Here is a 14,485-nt window from a genome sequence, read left to right as displayed (position 1 = left end):
AGAACTAACAGTACCACAGCTTTAATCCCAACCACTAATAGTGTAACAGCGTAATACCTGGCTACATATGCCAGGAACTAGGCCACTATTACTTTATACTAACCCACAACAACCCGGAAAGTATAGAGGAGAGACTCTAAGGGTAGAGGAAAATAAGATGGAGTTGAGAAGAGAGCAGAGCAGAATAGAGAGAAGGAAATCTCTCTAAAAGGCGAGAAGAGAAGTAAAGATCAGGAATGAGAGGTGTGAGGGCGTGTGGTGGCCAGGAGGACCATGCCCGGCTGCACCCGGTATAACCGGGGGTACACAATATTAAACCGTTGCAAACTATTAACAAAAGGTAAATCATTGCTCTCAGGGATGTGTTAGCTCTGCACAAATTTATATAGAGCTAGTGTAACGATCAGTGTCAGCACACAGAGAGAATCTGATTATTGGCGATCTGCAGTATCACCAAGATTACAGATTATACCTGATTATTGATCATCTGCAGAATCACCGATAATCCAAGTATAACTAACCTCTGGACACCTTTATAGTGTGAGTGTTTGGTGCAACAGTAATGACTTTGAGTAAGACCACCCGAGGGGCAGGTGGTCTTTTGGCAGTATGGGCGATACCACTTTAGGAAGGCAAAACCTTCCAGCAGCCTGAGATCTCCAAAAGGGGTGGAGTCCCAGGCAGAAGTAGGAAGGACCTGTGAGTGAGTGACACCTGAAGATGGATGTCACTAACAGGTCTGGAGACTATCGCCTAAAGAGAGAGATAGCTCTCGAGGTCGGGCAAGCCAGGTCGGCAACACACAGACAGACAAGGTACAAAGACAGAAGGCTGATTCGGTATCCTAAGGCAGGCAGGGTTTGGCAACAGAGATCAGATATGCGTAGGTACCGAATCGGAAAGCAGAGGGATAGTCAGGAATGCAACAGGTCATAACAGATATCAAACAATGCCTAGTCTTGGGTGTGAGGTCCATAGTCTCCACACCCTAGAACTAGTCTGGAGTATAATATGATGGTACAGAGTATTCCTAGACTTGGGTGTGAGGTCCGTGGTCTCGACACCCTGGAACTAGTCTGAAGTATAATGCAAGATAACACAAGTCCCTAATCTTGGGTGTGAGGTCCGTGGTCTCGACACCCTGGAACTAGTCTGAAGTATAACACAAGATAACACAAATCCCTAATCTTGGGTGTGAGGTCCGTGGTCTCGACACCCTGGAACTAGTCTGAAGTATAACACAAGATAACACAAGTCCCTAATCTTGGGTGTGAGGTCTGTGGTCTTGACACCCTGGAACTAGTCTGAAGTATAACACAAGTAATACAGAGTAGTAATCTGGCTCAGTGTGAATTCCCAGGTCCTCCTGGTTCTAACACACTGTAGGATCTGACTAAGGTCTGAGTGCTTCCACGTAGGTGTTCGCAACGGCAGACAACCTGAGACTGGCCAGCAGTGACTATATATAGAGCAGCGCTCTCCGGCGCCACCCATCAGCGATCAACCAATAGCCACTTGCTTTGAGGTCAGCTGACCAACCTGGTCAGCTGATCCCTCCTTGTCTGTCATAAAGGTTCTGCCTCTCAGCACGCGCGCGCGTATTCCTCCACCTGTGTGAACTAATAGACCCAGCCACACCAGACGCACTCTGCTGCGGACAAACTGCCGCGCTGGACGCGGAATCAGCCGCCTTGCCGCCAGTACACGCGGCGGCTTTTCCGCGTTCTCTCACAGCTAGCATGCTGGGAAATCAAGAGGTGGCGTTCTCAAGAGCGTCATGTCAGAGAAGGATATTCACCCATATCAATTGTATGTTATTTGAAATCCCAGCTGGTGCCTGTCATTTACGTGCTCTTCTTAAAGAAGAAAAGGTGGCGCTGGAGCCGCAAGGGGTATCCGCTTACAATCCGTGTTGTAGGAGCAACCCAACAGCACTGTAGATATAATAAAATATTATTAAGCTACTGCCGCAGGGGGGGTGGAGGAGGACACGTCGGGCTTGGGCCGGGGTGTAGGCCGTACATAGCACGACCCAGTGACGGGTCCGTCACCCTAAGCAACCGCATCCACCCACCCCGCGGCAGGGCACCTCAACATAAGTCCGATTTCCCCTCAGCTCACCACTCATTCCAACCCCGCATGGCAACCCCGCAGCGAAAGGGAGGATACATGTACTCTGCCTTCGGGGAGAAGCGGGAGGTCAGGGCAGGCGCCAGCCAGACACAGGCCAACTAAACGCTGATTCTATGACAGGCCGGCCACCACCCCCGCCCCCTGCCCCACCCCCATCAGCACACAGTCAAGCAAGTTCACCACCATGCTATCGTACATAATTAGGAGCCTGGACTCTGGCGCCATTATTAGCCAAAACCTTCTGCATAGAATTCGACAACTATAGCATAGTGTAGCACAGTGATTTTTAGGCATATGAAGTTTCACCAAATATCCAGTCTGCAGGTTTGCAAGAGGGTCATACCAACATACAGGAGCTGCAGAAATGTACACTTGTTGAATATAGTTTAATTTGTTCAAAAGCTGTTAACAGAGTGTCAGGACAGGCAAAATAAACCTCTTTAATTGTGTCATTAGCTAAAACTGAGGAAAGTGTTAACAGGCTGAATCTTAGCAATGGACTCTTCCAGAAAGCCCCCTGTGTATTCCACCTGTTGGTTTGGTCTCCTCAGTGCAAAGATTGACTGTGGAAGAGGTAGGATCTCTGGTCTATGTTCTCTGAAGCTAAAGTTATTCTATCTGCTGTAAAAAGTTATGCTCTACATCCATAATCGTTCCGTAGAGTGTAAAGAGTTATATGTGTGCTTTTTAGCAGCCTGTAGGCCCTGCAGCACATGCTAGGCTAAGTAGATGATGTAAGTTAGACAGCCATGTGCTCTTCCTGAGATGGCTGCTGTATGAGACATGCAGTGTTTCCCATCACTCTGCTGTAATATCTCTGTAACATGTTTTCTCTTGTTCATGTTTCTGTATACTTTGTATATATATATATCCTGTAACATGTGTGTGGGAATGTAATATAATGACTGCCTGTTATGATATAGGTGGGCTGGTGGCCTGGCAGTATCCCAGATTGTGGCAGTGTTTCCCTGTTGTCTTACAGGTATGTTGCTGTTATGTTCATATTATTGTTCTATGTAAAATCCACTATACGATCACTGTTTTATGGTATTTTGTGAGTGCAAAGATTGACTGTGGAAGAGGTGGGCTGGTGGCCTGGCAGTATCCCAGGTAGTGGCAGTGTTTCCCTGTTGTCTTACAGGCTCCAGCCAAGTGCACTCCACCTCAATAAAGCTTTAAAGAGACTCTGTAACATGAAAAACATCCCCTGGGGGGTACTCACCTCGGGTGGGGGAAGCCTCGGGATCCTAATGAGGCTTCCCACGCCGTCCTCTGTCCCACGGGGGTCTCGCCGCAGCCCTCCGAACAGCCGGCGACTGTGCCGACTGTCAGTTCAATATTTACCTTTGCTGGCTCCAGCGGGGGCGCTGTGGCGACTTTCGGCAAGGAAATAGACAGAAATACCCGATCTCCGTCGGGTCTGCTCTACTGCGCAGGCGCCGGAAACTTGCGCCTGCGCAGTAGAGCAGACCCGACGGCGATCGGATATTTCCGCCTACTTCGGCGCCGACAGCCATCAGAGCGCCTGCGCAGGAGCCAGGAAGGTAAATATTGCGTCACCGCTGTACGGAGGGCTACAGCGAGACCCCCGAGGGACGCAGGACGGCGTGGGAAGCCTCATTAGGATCCTGAGGCTTCCCCCACCTGAGGTGAGTACCCCCCAGGGGCCGTTTTGTCGTTACAGTTCCTCTTTAAAACACAGAAGGCCTGAGTGTCATCCCTTTCAGTCCACTTGGAGTTTATGCTGGAGGAGCTGGTGGCCGAGTGAGTGTGAAAGCTGGAAGTGTCGCAGATGGTGTAAGAAAGAAAGGGCTACAATAGCATCCCCTTATTTTTCACATACAAAATCAAATCGTAGAAACATCCCTGTGGGAATAAACAAAGGCTGTGCAGGGGACATATCACAGCACATAACATAAAGTTGTCTTTAAAGGACTTACGAGGCCAGATTTGTAAAAAATACATTAAAAAAGTTAGATACCTGTGTGTGTTTGCAAGGCACGGAGGACACCGTCCGCGCACTCCGTGCCGTTCCGCCGGGTCCCCGCTGCTTAATATGCCCCCGAACGGTCCCTGACCGCGCGGCCCGGGTTGTGCTCCCCAGCCTGTACCAAGATGGCCGCCGGAGCTGGCCGCGGCTGCGCAGTCCGCATAGCCGCGAGTGCGGCTGCGCAGCTCTAAGGCCAACCCCCCGATCCACGTAACAGTAGCATGGATCGGGGAGTTGGCCTTAGAGCTGCGCAGCCGCACTCGTGGCTCTGCGGACTGCGCAGCCGCGGCCAGCTCCGGCGGCCATCTTTGTGAAGGCTGGAGAGCCCGACCCGGGCCGTGCGGTCGGGGGTCGTTCGGGGGCATATTAAGCAGCGGGGACCAGGCGGAACGACACGGAGGGCGCGGACGGCGTCCTCCGTGCCTTGCAAACACACACAGGTATCTAACTTTTTTTATGTATTTTTTTACAAATCTGGCCTCGTAAGTCCTTTAAAGGTGTCATATTCATTTTGTGCATCAGCTAGCATTTAAGCATGTACTCAACCCGTACTTAGGCAGAGAGCAGTTAAGCAATAAACAGCATAAATATGCTGATGAGCATATAAAGTGAATACTGATGGTGAGGGAATATCGGCAGGTCTAAGTGCGCACACGCCAGTCGATATCTTGATGGTGCAATAGAAGTTTGCCTTTCCTCCCCACAGGAGGCCGCCGCTAACAGTCATTGCAAGGGGAGCGCATAGAGAACAGTAGGCGCCAGGTATACATCCAGGTACCTCAAATAGTACTGTATATTCAAAAATTAAAAAAAAGGTGATGAGAGCAACAGTACCTGAGTTAGAGAGCAAAATAAAATGTAGAGAGTAAGTAGACAGACGTTAACGACGTGCCTCGATCCAGGTCATTGCTTCTTGCGGCTTTTCAAAAAATATGGCCGATTCCCCATCCTCTACCCGCAGCCGAGCCGGGAACAGCATTGCATACTTAATTTGTTTTTCACGAAGCTTGAGCTTTACTTGGTTAAACGATTTCCGAAGCATTTGCGTTTCAGCAGTAAAATCCGCAGCGTGAGGCAGGTGTTTTCATATGTTAGATTCTCTGCTTTTCGTGCTGTAGCCAGGATCGCATCACGGTCTCTGTAGTTAAGTAACTTGAAGATTACCGGCCTGGGGAGTGCGCCAGGAGGGCCTTTCTTCGCCGGTGTGCGGTGTGCCCGTTCGATGAGGAAATAAGGCGAAAACGTATCCTCCGGAAGGAGCTTGCGGAGCGGGGCTTCAATGAAATCCGGGACCTGTTCAACCTCCGATCCTTCGGGAAGGCCCAGGAGTCTTAGATTGTTGCGGCTCTGGTTTCCAGCTCTCCCAGCCGTTTTCCATTCTTGGGATTGCGCGGGAATGATTATATTGAATGTCCTCTATGTTTGAGATTCTGCGCTCCGTCTCTTTAGTACGGTCCCGGAGGGCAGCCACATCATGCCGAAAGGAGGTCAAGACCAGCCTCATAGCTATCCATTTTAAGCGTTAGGGTGGCTTGGCAGTGTTTAATAGCGTTCAGGCAGAGGCAGGACAAGGTCCTTCTGCACCCAAGGCTGAGACACCAAAGTGCGCCCCTCCATCCCTCCCACCCCAGCTGTCACACACTGATTGCTATTAGACTAATAGGTGCCCCAAGGCCCCCAACCTCCCCAACACCTTAATCTCTAGTTATCTGCCTTGCAGTCACTGTCATGTATCCCCTTTTCTTATTTCTTTCTGCTTCATACACAATTGGGAATGACAGCTAAATGAATTGTGCGCCCCCTCCTACACTGCGCCCTGAGGCTGGAGCCTCTCCAGCCTATGCCTCGGCCCGGCCCTGCGTCCAGGATCTCATGCGGAGCAGGAGGAGGCGGAGAAGCGTGATCATCGCCATCTTGGGGAGCTGCGTGGACCTCGGCCTGCACCTCCTGGTTGTGCTTAGAAGAGGCTTTTGCTGGTGTGGGTTGAGGAGCAGCCTTCCCCAGTGAGGCATGTTTATCTCCCTTATCCTTCTCCTTGTCTTTATCTCTCCCTTTGGTACGCTGCGACATATCAGTGTCGTATGGGGAGAATCTTTCAGCCGTTAGCTGTGTCCTAGTCAGACCAGGGGAGTCTCCTCTGCACGGGAGTGGCGGCGCAGAGTTCTCTTCGGCAGGGAAATGCGGTGGATCGTACCACTCCAGTTTTGGATCTGCGTGGTCCAGGTAGGCTGAAACATATCTGAGAGACTTTTTGTGTGCAGCGGTGCAGTATAAATCAGTATTTAAGAGTGCCGGGCAACGGAGCTCCTTCCGTCAGCTGCTAACAGGTCGCCATCTTGGCCACGCCCCCGCCAGAATGATGTTAGACAGAGATTTGTTAGACATCAAAAACTACAGACCAATAGCACTATTAAACCTTGACTACAAAATCCTTACAAGTATACTAACACAATGCTTCAATATACTCCTCCCCTTCCTAGTGGATAAGGATCAAGTGGGTTTTGTCCCGCACAGGCAGGCCTCCGACAACATTCGTAGAGCCATGAATATATTACATCACACTAGATCCTCGGGCTCTCAACTTATCACTTTAGCGTTAGACATTGAAAAAGCCTTTGACACCATTTCTTGGGATTTCATGAAGTGTGTGTTGAAGAGGGCAGGCCTGTGCGGCTCATTTCTTCACATCATTGAGCAATTATATTCAACCCCTATTGGGTACCTTAAGCTTCCTAGCTCATCCCCAACATCGATTTCCATAAAACGAGGCACCCGACAAGGTTGCCCCCTTTCTCAATAGGTTAGCCAGGTACAGGTGGCACAGTATCGGTAACGAGCTATACATGTCCCAGTATAGGTAGCCAGGTACAGTTGGTACCCCAGTATAGGTTAGCCAGGTACAGGTGCCCCCAGTATAAGTAATGAGCTATAGGTGCCCCAGTATAGGTAGCCAGGTACAGGTGGTGCCTTAGTATAGGTAGCCAGGTACAGGTGCCCCCAGTATAAATAATGAGCTATAGGTGCCCCAGTATAGGTTAGCCAGGTACAGGTGGCACAGTATCGGTAACGAGCTATACATGCCCCAGTATAGGTAGCCAGGTACAGTTGGTACCCCAGTATAGGTTAGCCAGGTACAGGTGCCCCCAGTATAAGTAATGAGCTATAGGTGCCCCAGTATAGGTTAGCCAGGAACAGGTGCCCCGGTATAAGTAATGAGCTATAGGTGCCCCAGTATAGGTAGCCAGGTACAGGTGGTGCCCCAGTATAGGTAGCCAGGTATAGGTGGTGCCCCAGTATAGGTTAGCCAGGTACAGGTGCCCCCGGTATAAGTAATGAGCTATAGGTGCCCCAGTATAGCTAGCCACGTATAGGTGGTGCCCCAGTATAGGTTAGCCAGGTATAGGTGGTGCCCCAGTATAGGTTAGCCAGGTACAGGTGGCACAATATCGGTAACGAGCTATACATGCCTCAGTATAGGTAGCCAGGTACAGGTGGTGCCCCAGTGTAGGTTAGCCAGGTACAGGTGCCAGAGTATAGGTAGCGAGCTATAGGTGCCACCCCAGTATAGATTAGCCAGGTGCCACAGTATAGGTAGCCAGGTATAGGTGGTGCCCTCAATATAGGCTCGCCATGTACAGGTGCCACAGTATAGGTTAGGCAGGTATCGGCTTACATAACCACATTTCAGCACCAACTCCTCTCACTGTGCTCTCCTCCTCTGGACACACTCTCCTCCTCTTGTCGCTATGGTTACATGTGCCGTCACCTCTGACCTCATGAGAGGCAATGCTGGGGTAACCATAGAGACAGGACGCAACCCAGGGAGGCAGTGAGAGGAAGAGAGAGTGGCTGCGGTGAGAGGGGTCTGCATTGGAATGGGGTATCGTAAGTTACTAGGGGCCCTGGGGCAGCACAGGGCAGGCATGCCACCACCAGCAAGAAAGCGAGGCCCTCCCCCCTCAAGTGATGCCCCTAGCAGGGTGTGCCTCGCTTGTAGCTAGCAGCGGCCCTGGCATGTGCACTGCAATATGGATCTCCTTTTCCTCTGAAGTACTCGGTAACATAAGTACTTCCAAACTCTACTTGAGGAGGGCCCAAGACGTATTTGACTTGCAAGTCAAGTCATTTCACTGGGTGGACAGGACTGGAACAAAGTGCCATTAAGAGAACCGGGAAGGCCCTTTGGGATCCAGAGTCTTTCCTCCTAATAGGTATGTCATTTGTTTTTCCTTTGGTAAGCTCTAGGGTCACTTTAAATGGTTTGGGGGTAATACCAACAGTTCCTGCAGAACCTACAAGGTGAGTTCATGGATTCTGATGTCTGTACAGAAGTGTGCATGAAAAAAATGCGCCAGGAAAAAAGGGCCCGGTTGGATAATGAAATGGCGCTGGTGGATAATGAAATCTCAATAACGATAAACATTGTTAACGAAATTGGTTAGCGATAAATATGGTCTTAAGACAGATGGGAGTTGATACAGCTTAACCCAACCCTACTCTCACCAGGGCAGAGCTACCATAGGAAAAATGGGCAATTGCCCCAGGACCCCAGAGCCTCTAGGGGGCCCCCAAGGTGTCCCTCCCCATCTTAATTGTTGCTCCCCAGGGACTCTGCAGAGTCTGTTAAGTTGGGAGGTGTTCGGGGGAGGGTCAGCAGCTCAGGGGCCCAGGAGGGAAATTTGGCTGCAACAAAGGGCCTCTAATTATGCTTTTTGGTCGGGGGGTGTCTGTTGGGGGGCCCCCAGGCTAATTTTGCCCTAGGGCCCCCTAACCACTCTCCTGGTTGCGCCTAACCCTAACTCCCTCCCGGTGGTGCCGAACCCTAACCACCCCCCTGGTGGTGCCTAACCCTAACCTCCCCCCGATGGTGCCTAACCCTAACCACCCCCACCAGTGTTGCCTAACCCTAATTGCCCCCTGGGTGGTGCCTAATCCTAACCACCCCCCCCCCCCCCCCCAGTGGTGCCTAACCCTAACTAGAGATGGCCCGAACGGTTCGACCGCGAACTTATACGCGTGAACTTCGATGGTTCGCGTTCGGGGTAAACCTCGAACTATATGCGAGTTCGACCCGCCCCCTATACTACATCATTAGGGTCAACTTTGATCCTCTACATCACAGTCAGCAGACACAGGGTAGCCAGTCAGGCTACACTCCCTCCTGGAGCCCCTCCCCCCCTTATAAAATGCAGGCAGCGTCAGCCATTTCTCTCACTCGTGTGGCTGCAGTAATTAGAGAAGGGAGAGAACCTGGCAGCTGACATAGGGAAAGCTTAGTTAGGCTCTTGTGTTAGGCTTGTTAGGTTGCTTCTTCTTGCTGATACTTATTGCTAAAAAGCACTCCTCATCCTCAACAGCTCTTTTGAGAGCTAATGTTGTTCTTGTGATCTATTTTTTTTTTTGTGTGTGTGTGTCCCATAGACACTTGTGTTGCATATACAGCCCTGTCAGTCAGTTGCAGCTGCTGGACTGTGGACCCTTGGTAATTCCTACTGTGCCACTGCCAGGCCCAACACATTCAGTGACTACCTGTGTGTGTGACAGCTGCACATTTGTAATACCAATCACTGCATACTTACCTGTTCAGTGCCCCTACCTACCTACGTGAGCGCACGCAGTGTTATATACTACCAGTCGCTGCACCTGTTCACGGTACCTGTGTGTGTGACAGCTGCACATTTGTAATACCAATCACTGCATACCTGTTCAGTAGTGCACCTACCTACGTGACTGCAAGCAGTGTTATATTATATACCAGTCACTGCACCTGTTCATGGTACCTGTGTGTGTGACAGCTGCACATTTGTAATATACCAGTCCGTGCATACCTGTTAACTACACTTGTGTGACAGCTGCACATTGTATTGTAATACCAGTCACTGCATACCTTTCACTGCACCTATGTGACTGCACATTGTATTAATCAAGTCAGTGCATACCTTTCACTTCATCCCCCCCGATATGGACAAAACAGGTAGAGGCAGACCCAGAGGCAGGCCACCCGGCAGGTCTGTTCAAGGTCGTGCTGACGTGATTTCGTGCGGCCCTGGCCCAAAGTACAGTGCTCAGAAGAAGGCACGTCCCATCAACTCCCAAGATTGTGAGGACGTGGTTGACTATTTAACACAGAACACCTCCTCTTCCGCAGCCACCAGCGCTACTACAAGCACCACATCCGCTGCATTTGACACTTCGCAGGAGTTATTTGGTGGGAAATTAACTGATTCACAGACATTATTGTTACAACAAGATGAAGGAGCTAAGCAAGTTACACCACCTCATGTCTGAGTTAGGCGACACTATGGACGTAAGGTGTGAGGAGGATGATGAAGTACCTGCTGTGGGTGCAGTTTATGAGGTGTCTGAGGCAAGCAAAGCTGGGGAGGATGATTATGATGATATGGATGCCACGTGGAATCCTAATAGATAAGATGACGAAGGGGACAGTTCAGAGGGGGAGTCAAAGAGGAGGAGGAGGAGACGAGTTGCTGAAAGAAGCAGGGGGAGCTCGTCTTTAGAAACAGCTGGTGGCAGTGTCCGGCGCCATGTTTCGCCACCTATGGACAGCCAGCCAACATGCCCTTCAACGTCAGCTGCTGATGCCACCTGTAGTGCCCACACCCCTGGGCTCAGATCAGAGCAATGCTATCTGTTCTCTCTGCCGCCAAAAATTGAGCTGTGGAAAGGCCAACAGCCGCGTAAGGACAACTGCCTTATGAAGGCACATAGAGAAAAGGTGCAAACTGCAATGGGAAGACCACCTGAGGAAAAGCAGCACACAAAAGCAAAGCCACCCTCCTTCTCCTCTTCCTCCTTCAGGTGCATCATGTTCAGCCGCTTTCTCTCTTGCACCTTCACAATCACAGCCACCCTCCTCCACTCCACCTTTCAACTTGAGCGGTTACTGCTCACAGCAGCAGCCAGGTGTCCGCGAGGGCAATCTTTGAGCGGAAGAAGCCAATGTCTGCCAGTCACCCCCTTGCCCAGCGTCTGACAGCTGGCTTGACGGAACTGTTATCTCACCAGCTGTTACCATACCAGCTGGTGGACTCTGAGGCCTTCCGAAAATTTGTGGCCATTGGGATACTGCAGTGGAAGATACCAGGCCACAATTATTTCTCCAAAAAGGCGATACCCAAACTGTACCGTGAAGTTGAAAGGCAAGTGGTGTCATCTCTGGCACACAATGTTGGGTCAAGGGTTCATTTGACCACGGATGCCTGGTCTGCCCAGCATGGTACATTGCTTACACAGCCCATTGGGTCAACCTGGTGACCACTGGCAAGCATGGAGTATGTGGCTGTGCAGCAGACCTAGTTGTGACACCTCCACGTCTTGCAGGCAGGCCTCCTGCCACCTCCTCTCCTCCTGCTACATCCTCTTCGCAGTCGTCCTCCTCTTCCTCCTTGGCTAAGTGGCAGTTCAACTCTACTGGTGCTGCGATCTCCTCTCCAGCTACACAGCCCCAGCTCCCCAGGGCATATGCTGCATGCCAGGTACGACGGTGTCACGCCATCTTAGACATGTCTTGCCTCAAAGCGGAGAGTCACACTGGAGCAGCTCTCCTGGCTGCTCTGAATAAACAGGTGGATCAGTGGCTGACTCCGCACCAACTGGAGATCGGCAACGTGGTGTGTGACAACGGTAGCAATCTCATTTCGGCTTTGAATTTGGGAAAGTTGACACCTGTACCCTGCATGGCACATCACATGTGCTGAATCTCATAATTCAGAGATTTGTGTCTAAGTACCCAGGCTTACAGGACATCCTGAAGCAGTCGAGGAAGGTGTGTGGACATTTCAGGTGGCCTTACGCGGCCATGGCACGCTTTGCCGATATTCAGCGGAGAAACAAATTGCCGGTGAGACACTTGTTTTGCGATAGCCCGACACGATGAATTTCAACGCTCCTGATGTTCAACCACCTGCTACAACAGGAGAAAGCCGTCAAACAGTATCTCTACAACCACAGTCAAAGGACATGCTCTAGGGAGATGGGGATGTTCTTGCCGAAGTACTGGACACTCATGCAAAATGCCTGCAGGCTCATGCGGCCGTTTGAGGAGGTGACAAACCTGGTGAGTCGCAGTGAAGGCGCCATCAGCGATTTGATCCCATATGCTTTCTTCCTGGAGCGTGCCATGCGTAGAGTGGTGGATCAAGCTGTGGAGGAGCCTGAGCAGGAACAGGAGGAAGAGTTGTGGGATCAATTCTCAGAAGAAGCAAATGATTCCTCAACACCTGCGGCAGCACAGTGATGGGAGGAGGAAGAGTCGTGTGGGGAAGAGGAGTCAGATGATGAGGAAGGTGGGGGGGGGGTTTGGAGGAGGAGGCGGAAGAACAACCGCAGCAGGTGTCACAGGGGGCTTGTGCTGCTCACCTTTCCCTTGGTATTGTTCGTGGCTGGGGGGAGGAGGAGAACTTAGCTGACATCACTGAGGAAGAGCAAGAGGAGATGGATAGTACGTCAGCATCTAACTTTCATGCTGTCCAGCCTGTTGAGGGACCCCCATATAAAAAAACTCAAGGGGAATGAGCTGTACTAGGTGGCCACGCTACTAGACCCTCGGTATAGGCACAAAGTGGCAGAGATGTTTCCAAATCAGCAGAAGGCAGAAAGGATGCAGCACTTGCAGAACAAGCTGGCAACTATGCTTTACAGTGCGTTTAAGGGTGATGTCACAGCACAACGGAATAAAGGTGCCACTGCCAGTAATCCTCCTCTTCCCATGTCCACGCAGGCAAGGACAGAATGCTCTAGCGAACTCATGGTGATGTCGGACATGCGGACATTCTTTAGTCCAATGCAGGGACGGATCTAGACCAAGTTGCGCCTGGGGCAAGGTCAGGTTTTGGCACCTAAACTGCCATTCCCCATCCAAATTTTGCCGCCTTTTTAAGAATTCAACAAACTGCGCCTGGGGCAAGAGACCCACTTGCCCCCCCTAGATCCATCCCTGGTCCAATGTCTTGCCTTAGCCCTTCCGGATCCACCCTCCACCAACGCTTGGACCGGCAGGTAGCCAACTACCTGGCCTTAAATGTGGATGTAGACACTGTGAGCAGCGATGAACCCCTGGACTACTGGGTGCGCAGGCTTGACCTGTGGCCAGAGCTGTCAGAATTTGCCATCCAACTTCTGTCTTGCCCCGCCTCAAGCATCCTGTCAGAAAGGACTTTCAGTGCAGCTGGAGGCATTGTCACTCAGATGAGAAGTCGCCTAGGTCACAAAAGTGTTCAGTACTTCGCCTTTATCAAAATGAATGGGGCATGGATCCCGGAGGGCTACTGCCGCCCGAAGACTAAGTCAGTACCCACACACAGCATCTCTGTCTGCACGCCGTGTGACTGCCTGCTCCATGACTAAGTTGCTCCCCACACAGCATCTCTGCCTGCAGGCTGCTTGGCTGCCTTCTCCACCACCACCAACAGGGTCCAGGACTCCAGGCGGATTCCTGGATTTTTAAGGCTGCTGCTAGCAGCGGCCGCTATAACAGTTTTTCTGGTGCGTGGAAACAACAAAACAAAAGGCATGTACATGTGTCAATTCCCCTTTGTGATCGTTATCTTGCCGCGGTGAAGGGGTTTGCGTATCACAATGAAGCAATGACCGCCAGCTATATGAGTGTCTCGGGGGGGGGGGGTGCACACCCAAGATAATGAGGTTTCTTTATTGTGGGCAGACCAAATTCGATCAGCTGGACAGTCACTGTTCTGTCTTTGACCTACCTCAGCCCGGCGACCATATGGGCTGGAAAGCCGCCAACACCTGCACTCTCGTCAAGGTGTGCACCAGTCAAGCACGGCCGTCACTGCACAAACAGCTGTGTGTGGTGCGTTACACAGTGACCCACCCTTTACCCAGTGACCCACCCTTTACACAGCCACCCACCCTTTACCCAGCCACCCTTCACCCAGCCACCCTGCACCCAGTTACCCTTCACCCAGCATCCCTGCAGCCAGCCACCCTTCACCCAGCACCCTTTACACAGCCACCCATCCTTTACCCAGCCACCCTTCACCCAGCCACCCAACCACTATTCACCCCGCACCCAGCCACCCTTCACTCACCCACCCTGCACCCAGTTACCCTTCACCCAGCCTCCCTGCATCTAGCCACCCTTCACCCAGCACCCAGCCACCTTGCACCCAGCCACCCTTCACCCAGCACCCAGTTACCCTTCACCCAGCCATCCAGCCACCCTTCACCCAGCCATCCAGCACTCAGCCACTATTCACCCTGCACCCAGCCACCCTTCACCCAGCCACCCTGCACCCAGTTACCCTTCACCCAGCCTCCCTGCAGCCAGCCACCCTTCACCCATCACCCAGCCACTATTCACCCAGCACCCAGCCACCCTTC

The 14,485-nt window shown here is 51.5% G+C and overlaps 1 protein-coding gene and 1 long non-coding RNA gene across 2 annotated transcripts in view; one reads left to right on the top strand and one right to left on the bottom strand.

Annotated features, from left to right (window-relative positions):
- The window catches only part of LOC137541811 (uncharacterized), a 344,602-nt gene that overhangs the window by 295,742 nt on the left and 34,375 nt on the right, over window positions 1–14,485 (bottom strand). The window lies entirely within an intron of this gene.
- Window positions 2,451–14,485, top strand: part of LOC137541149 (uncharacterized) — a 38,848-nt gene continuing 26,813 nt past the window's right edge. Inside the window, exons 1-2 of the mRNA XM_068262303.1 lie at window positions 2,451–2,707; window positions 3,057–3,115. The gene's annotated coding sequence lies outside the window, so the exon portion shown is untranslated. The remainder of the gene's footprint in view (window positions 2,708–3,056; window positions 3,116–14,485) is intronic.

This window comes from Hyperolius riggenbachi, chromosome 12, assembly GCF_040937935.1.
Source record: "Hyperolius riggenbachi isolate aHypRig1 chromosome 12, aHypRig1.pri, whole genome shotgun sequence".
Lineage (NCBI taxonomy): Eukaryota > Metazoa > Chordata > Amphibia > Anura > Hyperoliidae > Hyperolius > Hyperolius riggenbachi.
This window is presented reverse-complemented; position numbering and strand designations above follow the sequence as displayed.